The 10,444-nt window shown below is 40.9% G+C and overlaps 1 long non-coding RNA gene across 1 annotated transcript in view; it reads left to right on the forward strand.

Moving 5' to 3' along the window:
• Positions 1-1,440, forward strand: part of LOC133049476 (uncharacterized) — a 28,874-nt gene extending 27,434 nt beyond the window's left edge. The window contains exon 3 of the long non-coding RNA XR_009691332.1: positions 1,122-1,440. This is a non-coding gene — a long non-coding RNA (uncharacterized LOC133049476). The remainder of the gene's footprint in view (positions 1-1,121) is intronic.
• The last annotated feature ends 9,004 nt before the right edge of the window (positions 1,441-10,444 follow it).

Consider the following 10,444-nt stretch of genomic DNA (forward strand, 5'->3'; position numbering starts at 1 on the left):
ATACCAATATTGGTATAACTGAATTGAATATTGGAAAATACTGGTCAATGCTGTAAAGTATTAGCATATTCAATAATTATTTAGCTACACATGCTATTTGGGGATTCCCCGGAGGCTCAGAGGTAAATAATTCGCCTGTGATGCAAAAGACACAGGACACTCAGGTTCAATCCCTGTGTCGGGAAGATCCCCCGGAGGAGGGCGTGGCAACCAACTCCAGTATTCTTGCCTGGAGAATCCTATGGACAGAGGAACCTGGTGGGCTACAGTCCATGGGGTTGCAAACAGTGGGACACAACTCAAGTAACTAAGCATGCACGCACACACTGATTGATTAGTTGATCAATAACAGCTCATGAATGTAAATTAGTCATAGGACCTCAGAGCATGAATATGGAAGGAGGCTTATGGGTGAGGAAACAGGTTCTCAGAAGAAGACCATGGGAGGCAGTGATAGTCTTAGAAACTTTCTAGATGGATAATAACACAGACGACAACCATCCCAACAGGTCTTATGGCTCTTCCTATGGAGACTGAGGATGGAGCTCTCCTAGAGTGACTCAGTAAAGGTATTTCTTATGTAAATTTCACCATCGATTGCACATTCAACAAACATACCCATTCTTTAAAAAACAATGTATAAAAAACCCTATAAAGGGCAATTTACTGTTTTAGGAGATAGGATCTTGATCTTTTCTCTGATTGGGGCTGCGGTACCTCCAGCTTCCTGTACTTCATCCAGACCCCATCAAAAGCCTGTCCTTTCTAAGAGGGGTTTTATGAGGCACCAGGCAGAGAGGTGCCTGTTCATCTTTGTGTGGATGTTCCTGAAGGGCAGAGGTCACCTGGGGGAGGCCTAGAGGTCAAGCAGGAGACACAGTCCTCACCTGCATTTCAACCAAAGTCCTTCCCCTCAGGCTGCTTCATCCTCCAGCCACAAATGGTTAACTCAAAAATTCTGACCTCTTCATAGACATACCTTTCACTACTAGAGCAAGTTGTTGAAGCATTCAGTGTTCTAATACTTCCACATGTTATAGAGAACACTTCTCTTTGAAAATGACTTTTTCCTCTTGAAAATAATAAATAAGTAAAATACATTTTTTTTTTTTTTTTGCCAGACTACATGCCTTGTGGAATCTTAGTTCCCTGACCAGGGATTGAACTTCTATCCCCTGCAGTGGAAGCGTAGAGTTTTAACCACTGGATCACCATGGAATTCCCAAAATACATGTATTAAAAACACTTTGGACCAAGAATAATCCTCAGGTGTGGGTCTAAAAATCACAGCTGCTCTAATTCATTACAGCTCCTCTTACAGCTCACAGGACAAAAATAGCAAAACCGGTCCTTCTTGTTCCTAACTAAATAATTCCTACTATGCAAATGGTGGCAAGCCGGATTTGTTACACACGTGGTTCCACTTTCAATCACTGTGGTCTCTCGCCTTAGCTCCTCACCAACCCCATCTCCCTTCACTGGGACATCAAGTGCCTCACAACTATGTGCAGAGAAGAAGCAGAGACTGAAAGTGAGATGTTTTTTCCTCTTCCCCAAAGGGATCACTTGGGCAAAGTGATATGCAAACGTACAAATCCCCTGGAAGCGATCCTTTTCAGTGTAGGGAGTCTGGGTTTGGGAAGTGGGGCTTGGGGCAGAAGGGGATGGTCTGGTTTCCTTAGATGTTGCTGGAAGAAGTGGTGACTAAAAGTATCTCCGGATGGGTCTGATGCAGGTGGTCTGGAGAGTGATGGGGGGGTGCGGGGTTCCTAGGTGCAAGCAAAGTACCCCACCAGCAATGGCATGCAAGGTCTCCATGGCTCAGGACAAGGTATCCTCTAATGAGAAGCAGGCGCACAGACTTCCTCTCATGCTATTTGGTGGTTTGCTGAAAATCTCTTGTAGTTACTGACCCTCTTCTCTAAAGCAAGTCTTAAGCAGAGCCATATATTAACATGTCAAACAGATTAAAAGGGTGGTTTCTTTGCTTGGAATAGAAGTGGAGGGAAGAATAAAGCCCCATAATCTGTCTTCCCTAAAGCCCCTGAACAGAGCTGGACACCATATCTCTCCCATTGGAGGATGTTCGTTCACCTGGAATAACTGGCAGAGGAAATGAAGGAACAGGGTGAGGAAAGCAGCAGTGTCCTGGGACTCATGGATTTCAATCCTGATATAATGTTTGACATCAAAACACCTGAAAGCTAAGATCCCATGTGCCTTACCGCCAACAAACCAAAGCATAGAAGCAATATTATAACAAATTCAACAGAGACTATAAAAACGGTCCACATCAAAAAAAGAAAAAATCTTTAAAAGAAAGCATAAGGCTGGGGTGATTGAGACTGTTGTAAATCTTGAACTGTCAAAAGCAAACTAAACTCGCTGTGTGGTCCTGAAACAAAAGGGATGGTGCTGTGAGTCCAGCTGTGGTGTAACAAGTGAAAAGTTCTTCACCAACTTGGAGCAGATCAAGCACCGTGACAGGTCCAGGCAACCAGCGCTCTTCCCTACCACGGTCCCCACACACAATTTAAGCCACACAACACTTAGGACAGATGGCATAATATGGCTTCGCTTGTGGCTCAGTGGTAAAGAATCCTCCTGCCAATGCAAGAGACATGAGTATGATCCCTGGGTCAGGAAGATCCCTTGGAGAAGGAAATGGCAACCCACTCCAGTGTTCTTGCCTGGAGATTCCACAGGCGGAGGAACCTGGCGGGCTGCAATCCATGGGATTGCAAAAGAGTCTGATACAACTTAGCGACTAAACACCACCACCACTTAGGAACAAGGGCGTAAAACAGAACGAAAGGTTTGAAAAACCAATCCACCATATTTACTGTTTAAGATCATAAGTTGCTACTTGGCTTAGAATGAAGAATAAGTTCATTACAAAGCATTTCTGCTCACCTATGGCTCTAAATGCTAGAGGTCTACTTTGAGGACTGAACCAGGAGCAAGGAACTTCTACACCTCATGGGAACTGCATGTGCCTTTTGAAGTTTGGTACTAAACCCTAGAAGGTCCCAAGGATTCAGTAGATTGTTCTCCCAAAGTCCAGAGTGCAGATTAGAAAAAAAAAAACAGAAAAATAATGCTTTCAGAACATCTTTCCCTCTAGCAATTCCAAAGAGGGTCACTCTGCAGCTCTTTGGGCTTTTCCACTTTTGTTTGGCTCACCAGCTGGCCTAGAGGACACCGAGAACAAGGCAGCTTTCATCTCTGGGTCACTGGTTGACAACTCATCATGGATTAGGAGCGGTTCCATCAACGCTGATGGCGACTCACGGACTCAACTCACCTGAGCGACATGGGTCAAGGCACACCACTGCACTAGGACATTGTCAGGCACGAGCTGGCCCATGGTTGCTCCGCAGCCGAGAGGTGTATACAGACCAACGGCAGAACAGAGGGCCGGCCCTGCCTGGAGCATTTGTTAACAATCTGAGAACTGCATACCTCTTTCACCAACATATCAGAGATGTTAGCACACCAAGTGTGATATTTTATGGATAAATGCCCAGGAGTCACCCTTGAACCCTCCAAATTTAACTTCAGTTAACATCAACTATAATCACATAAAGCAGGGACAACACAGACGGGAAACCTGAGCCATTTGTTTTTAACCACTAGCATCTAATGAGAACTCAACTCTACCCTGCAAGAACTTAAGTCCTTGACCCAGTTCTCTCTTTAAATCCTCATAATATGCTGAGTCAGGTACCATTTGACCCCAGTTTTACAGGTGAAGAAACCACAGGAGCTTAGAAGGGTTGAGTAGCTGGATCAAGGGCACAGAGCTATCAAGCGGCAGCCAGGGATCTGAACCCAGCAGAGCTGAGCTATGCTGCTTTTGGTTGACACGTGATGCAGATAACAATTTTCAATTAACATGAGAACTCTGGGGTAAGATACAACATAAAATCAACACTTAGACGAGTCCCTTCCACATGGTAAGTAACCACCATCGACATTTCATCACTCACAGAATGAAAGACAATGCTTAGTCAACTTAACATTAAGGAAACAAATATTATTTACCTTTTTCTGGTGAAGGACACAATAATACAACATATACAGATACCTAATATCATCTGAAGGGCTTCCCACGTGGCTCAGTGGTAAAGAATCTGCACGCCAATACCGGAACAGTAGGAGACACAGATTCACTCCCTGGGTCAGGAAGATCCCCTGGAGAAGGAAATGGCAACCCACTCCAGTATTCCTGCCTGGAAAACCCCATGGACAGAGGAGCCTCACAGGCTACAGTCCCTGGGGTCGCCAAAAGTCAGGCACGACTGAGCATGCGTGCAACACATGCACGCAGCACAATATCAGCAGGTCACAGATAGTCTAAAACAATCCCTGAAACTAAAGAAATACAGAACTATTTCTGAGTATTCCAGGTAGTGTGAATACATAACATTAATCTACCTGAGCACTGTAATAAAAAATGTTTAAAGACTTAAAAACTTCAAGTTGTCATAACTATATATAAATAAAGCCTTTGAAAAGATTTAAAATATCATTTTAATGTCTAAAATTATAAAGCTTCCCAATGAATCACCTGTTGTTTTCATAAAGTTTAAAGTTGAGCACCTAGCAAAGAGCTTTACGCATAATTTCCAATAAATCATTCTGGAATGAATGGCTGAATTCATGAATGTGCTTTTAAAACAGATAGACATTGTTCTTTCATTATGTTTGGGATTTTTTTTTTTAGTTCTGTAATGCAGGTTGTATGACCTTCCCTTATTAATAATTTTTTTGGAAAAAAAATCCCAGGACTATCATCTTAAAAGACAACAAGAAAAAACTAAATAACTGGTTAAAAATTAATTAAGAACAGAAATGAAGTTTTTGCTTGTGCAACGAGATGTGTTTGTGTTAGTGTGTGTTAGTCGTTCAGTCACGTCCAACTCTTTGCAACCCCATGGACTGTAGCCCACCAGTCTCCTCCGTCCATGGGATTTTCTGGAAAAAAATACTGGAGTAGATTGCCATTTCCTTCTTCAGGGGTTCTTCCCCATCCAGGAATTGAACCCAGGTCTCCCACATTGCAAGCAGACTCTTTACCATGAGATAGGAGAGGTTTTAAAAAAAGAAGCTACTTTAAAATATCTTTATTAACATTTAAGAAAATACAAAATTGTTCTGTATGAAGCAGAATGAAAGAACATGAAACAAAAGTATATGTTTAAGCCACTGTGACTGATAAAAGAATAAAGACATTGTTTAGTATATATATAAAACTCAGATCAAGAAAATACCTCTTTCTCAAAAGCATTTTTGAGCCTTGGCTTACCTTGGAGACTTAATGGTTTACCCAATGTGCCCTCAAAATTAACTATTCATTTTTCAAAAGAACTAAGAATTAACATGAGCGTGAACATAAAAAAATCACTGCAGTTATTTCCATAAAGTAAAATGCTAAATTAAATTTATGCTGACCAAACTATTTCATAAACCTCCATTCCTTTTTAAAAGGAAAACAAATTAACAGAGCCTTATAAAGAAAACAGTGAAAATTTCTACCAACAGTTTCTACACCATTCCAACAAAGCTGAGTCTTTTCACCAATAGCAAATCTGAGATCCCCCAAATATCCCCCACTCATTAGAAAAATCAATAGCACTACCTGCAGGGTGCACAAGGTTGCTTGTGCATAAGGCTTTTATCTCATTTTTAGCAACATTTTTTAAAAAAATGCAGGATGTACACAGCCTTGGCACTCACCATTACCTTGGCCTCCTGAATACAATCTGTTAAAAGTGTTGTGGTTCAGTTTGACAAGCTTCATCGCACAGTTCTGCCAAATTGCAAAGCTAATGGGACAATCAAAAGGCTGCCTGTACTCTACATCAGGTAAAGGAAGCCTTAAAATCAAAGAGGGAGTTTTATTATTTAAAGAGACATGATTATTTAAACAAAAACAAGGAGAAAAGGAGACTGAGGTAGCAATACTCTCCAAAATTTTTTAAAATTAATAAATTAAGTAAAAATAATAAAAGAACCCAAATTGAATGTAATGTCTACTTTCTAAATCTGGCCTGCACTTGTACATCATTTCCATAGATAAAGCATATAATTTGTGTTAGAAAAACTGATATATATATATGTATATATATACACACACATAACACCAAGCCATGAATTTAATTTTCATAATCACAATCTCATTTGCCTAAACGTTCCATGCTAAGTAACAGAAGTAGGAAGCAGTGGAAGACAAAATATTCACACCTCTGGAGGTTACATATTAATCAGCCCTAGTTTCTGCCTGGTATTTGCTAGAAGAAATCTGCAGGCAATGAAGCCTGATGTCTGATTGCATGTGTGACAAAGCGTTTTTTAAAAAACTATTGATGAGCATATCACTTTGATTTTTGACAATTGCAATCCTAAGCATAAAATTCAAAGGCCAAGCACTGGTGGGTAAAACTTAATCTCAGTAGTTCTTGTAGTTGAAACAACTTTTATGAGGACAGAGGGGGTTAAAAGTGAAAGCGTTAGTCTCTCAGTCAAGTCCAACTCTTTGGGACCCCATGGACTCTAGCCCACCAGCTCATCTGCCAATGGGATTCTCCAGGCAAGAACATTGGAGTGGGTAGCCATTCCCTTCTCCAGGGGATCTTCCTGACCAAGAGATGGAACCCATGTCTCCTGCATTGCAGGCAGATTCTTCACTATCTGAACCACCAGGGAAGCCCCAAGAAGGTAGGAACCCGACTCTATCTATTGGAACATAAACCTTTTTTATGGGTAAAAATATAAACATCTTTCACACTTACAAAATATGCACAACACATATTACTTGAGGTAAAATCTAGCAAATCAGATTTGCTTGCTGTCAACTCTCTTATCTTTCTGAGAAGCTAACTGATCTATGCAGTGGACACAGACAAAAATGGAATAAATTCATGGTCTGAGGCAGCAGTGTATTTGGGACATAGCTATTTTAAAATGAAAAGAAACCACATGCAAAGGAAAACAAAGTGCAGAATATTTCCCAGAATCTGATTAAATACTTTTTTACTTTTCCACTTTTTTTTTAAATTTTCTGTTTAAAAATATATGCTTGTTCCTACGGAGAAAAAGGAAGACTTGGTTAGGCAGTAAATCTTGAAAGATCCCTAAAGTTACGAAGATTTACACACAAGTCTCATCTTCCCACAACTGTTACTAAAGTTCCTACACTTATAAAATAAAGCACAACAAAACACAAGACTAGAAAGAAGCTCTATCTACTTTACTTTCTGAGTCGGGATTCACACATCTAGCTAATGAATTTTCTCTCTCACACTTTCTCCCTCAAATCTCCAAAGAGACGTGTGCACATACATGCAAACACACACTACGTATCAATCACTATACATACAGGTTCATCAACACCACGACACAGGACACAAATCACGATATGAATCAGGATAAATAACGAGAGCAGTGAGAAACGGGTTTCTTTCAAAGCCCGCTCGATCCTTTATACCCTATCTCTTTCTACACGTTTCGTCTTCAGCGAAGAACTTTAAAGGATCAGGAAGACAAAACAGGTTGCATTAAAAGAAGAGAAACAGAATGCTCGCTGTTCGGGAGCCCTGCAAAATCAGCCAGGCGACTAAAGCTGCGCCCAAGTGCAGGACGAAAGAACACCAGCCCGGACCCCAGATACCCGAGTTAAACATCTTGCAAGTGAGAAAAGTAAATACATGATAGTGGTCACTGTCATTAAGAATAAAAGCAGTAATAACGATTGTCACCACGGGGTTCCGTACAGCAGGTGCACGTGGAGCGGGCTTCTCCTGCAGCCCCGCACAGCGGCCGACGAAGGCGAGAGGGCTCCGCGCGCCGCCTGGTGGGGCGGGACCAGCTGAGCGGGGCTCCGCGGGCGGGTGCGCGCCCCTCCCGGCCCCGCCCTCCCCTCCTGCGCCTGCGCGCCCGGCGGACGGGCCGTGGGTATTGGCTTCTGGTTGCTAGGAGACTTGTCCGCTTGGCCCCACCTGGCCCGCGGGTGAAGGTGACCTGGGTGCTTTCTTTCGGGACAGCATCCCGCCGAAAGACCTGCGACCTCACTTCACCTTAACCTGCCTCCGTTCCCAGGAAGAGGAGATTAAAAAACGAAAAGCTGGTTGTTTTGAAAAGCAGCTGATTGCCCGAAAGGATAGCATAGGGGTCCAACGTTTCCAAGCACCTCTTCCAAAAATAAGAACGGGAAATTACCAGCATCAAGTGGGACGTACTACCAGGAAACAGATCGTGAATGCTTGCGTGCCAAGTCATCTTTGGAAGGATATAAAGCAGGCCATTTGAGCTCCGGAGCGTACCCGTCTAGACTGTCAACGGAATAGCCATGTGCCAGGCTCTTTGATACTGTCCCGACGAAGCACACAATATTTGGCTCGATCTTAAGGCATCATTTCTAAACAGTACTAATCGGGACTGGGACTGTAGAAAATCTCATTATGCTGAAGGCATTTTATTTGGGGGTTAAATAGTTATGGCCCAACTAGTGATTGAGTTTAAAGTAAGTCATTATTACAGAAAGAAAACAACTTTTTGGTGAAGAGTTAGATATTGTGGATTTTCAGAGGCCATGGAGGGACTTCCTCACCTTTTTTGACTAAAAACTCTTCCCAAATTTATAAATTTATAACATTTTGGAGGTAGGAGAAAAAAATGAATGTCGTTTCTACCATTCTGGAAAAGCAGTATTTACTAGCTGAAATTAACACTGCCAGATTGAATTTTTGGTTAACACATGAAATTTTAAGATGGCCCTGATTGGTAATAGTCTATATATTTTTAAATTTTGTGTTAATTATAAGCCAGAATTTTATCTAGATTCTTTCTAGAAGGCTTAAGGAATTGTTTTTCTTACCCTCTTTTTCTTTTATAGGAATTCTGCTTGGACTCAGTATAGTATTAGCACAGAATGATTTTCATTAGGATTTAATCTGGATTTGAATGAATTTTTCAGCAACAATTGAAACATATTCAAAAACTTTTTAAGTTCTTCACCCACAGCTGTGACAAATAGTACTTATTATTAAAATGCAAAAACACCCACAACTTCTTCGAAGACCTTTACCTCCAAATCTCCCTAAGCTGTCTTTATGTCAGAAGAAAGTCCATGCAGGTATGTATATTAATCAGATATGTTGCTAGCTTTTTTTGTTTGTTTTTCATAGAATTTTCTCAACCTGCACAGTTCAGCATCACAGTAAAGACACTCACTGGGGACTTCCCTGGTGGTCTAGTAGCTAAGACTCCAAGTTGATAATGCAGGGCCTCCAGGGTTTGATGCCTGGTCTGGGAACTAGATCTCACATGTTGCAGCAGCCAAATAAATAAATATAAATATAAAGACACTCACTAACAACTACAACTTACAGATTTTTGTGTAGTATGGTAACATCTAATTCATTCTACAAATACAGTTGATTCTCATTTTTTGTGGATTCTGTAGGAGTGAATTTACCTAACTGCTAGAATTCATTTGTAATCCCCAACCCAGAACATTGTACTACGCTTTGTCTTTTTAACTCCAAAATATATCATGAAGAACACTTTGGAGCAGTATATGGAGCTCTTTCTCTCTCCTTTTATAATAGTGAGACTGTGTGCTTCAAGAGGGTATATATGGTAATTCTTGGATACACCCAGGGCAGTGAAAGCATACATATTCCCAAAAGTGGTGGGAAAAGGATACTGCTCTGCCTTCTTGTTTTAGCTCCTATAAACAACTGCCACCTTTCCAGTCTAAATAGTGCCATAATTTCTGAATTCTGTACTTTTGGTTAGTGATTTAATTGTCCAAAATAGCCCCCAAGTATAGTACAAGAAGGCTATGTTGTACCTTCCAGAGAGAACATATGCTTTAGATAATCTTCCTTTAGGCCCGAGTTACAGTGTTGTTGGCTGAGAGTTCAGTGTTGATGAATCAACAATCTAAAGTGTCTTTAAATAGGAACATATATAAAACAAGGTTGTGTGTATTGATTGGTTGCTGATAATGTTGAGATCAGAGGCTTGCAAGAACCTGACCCTGTATTTTCCCAAGAAGTAATAGCTCAGTGTTGGATAATTCAGTGCTCACTGAGACTGGAGAACAGAACTGCCCTGAATCATGAGAATTGACTGTATTTATAAGCACAGTGCTAAGAACTGGAGATATAATAGTGAGTAAAACAAACTCTGCCAATTCTCTTTATTAGTTACCCTTTGGTGAGATCCAACAATCATATAATTAAATGTGAAACTACCCTGTGATAAATGCTATGAAGTAAAGGAGAGCCACTTATGATTATAACTTTATATAATACTCTTAATCCTCTATTTCTGTATATGGTATATACTGACTCCTTACTTATAAGCAATGATAAAATTAGCATACATCCTTTTCTTCCCCCTTTTCATTCTCTTCTATCACCTGATTTTAGTTGAT

The sequence above is a fragment of the Dama dama genome, chromosome 30, assembly GCF_033118175.1.
Source record: "Dama dama isolate Ldn47 chromosome 30, ASM3311817v1, whole genome shotgun sequence".
NCBI classification, from domain to species: Eukaryota; Metazoa; Chordata; class Mammalia; order Artiodactyla; family Cervidae; genus Dama; species Dama dama.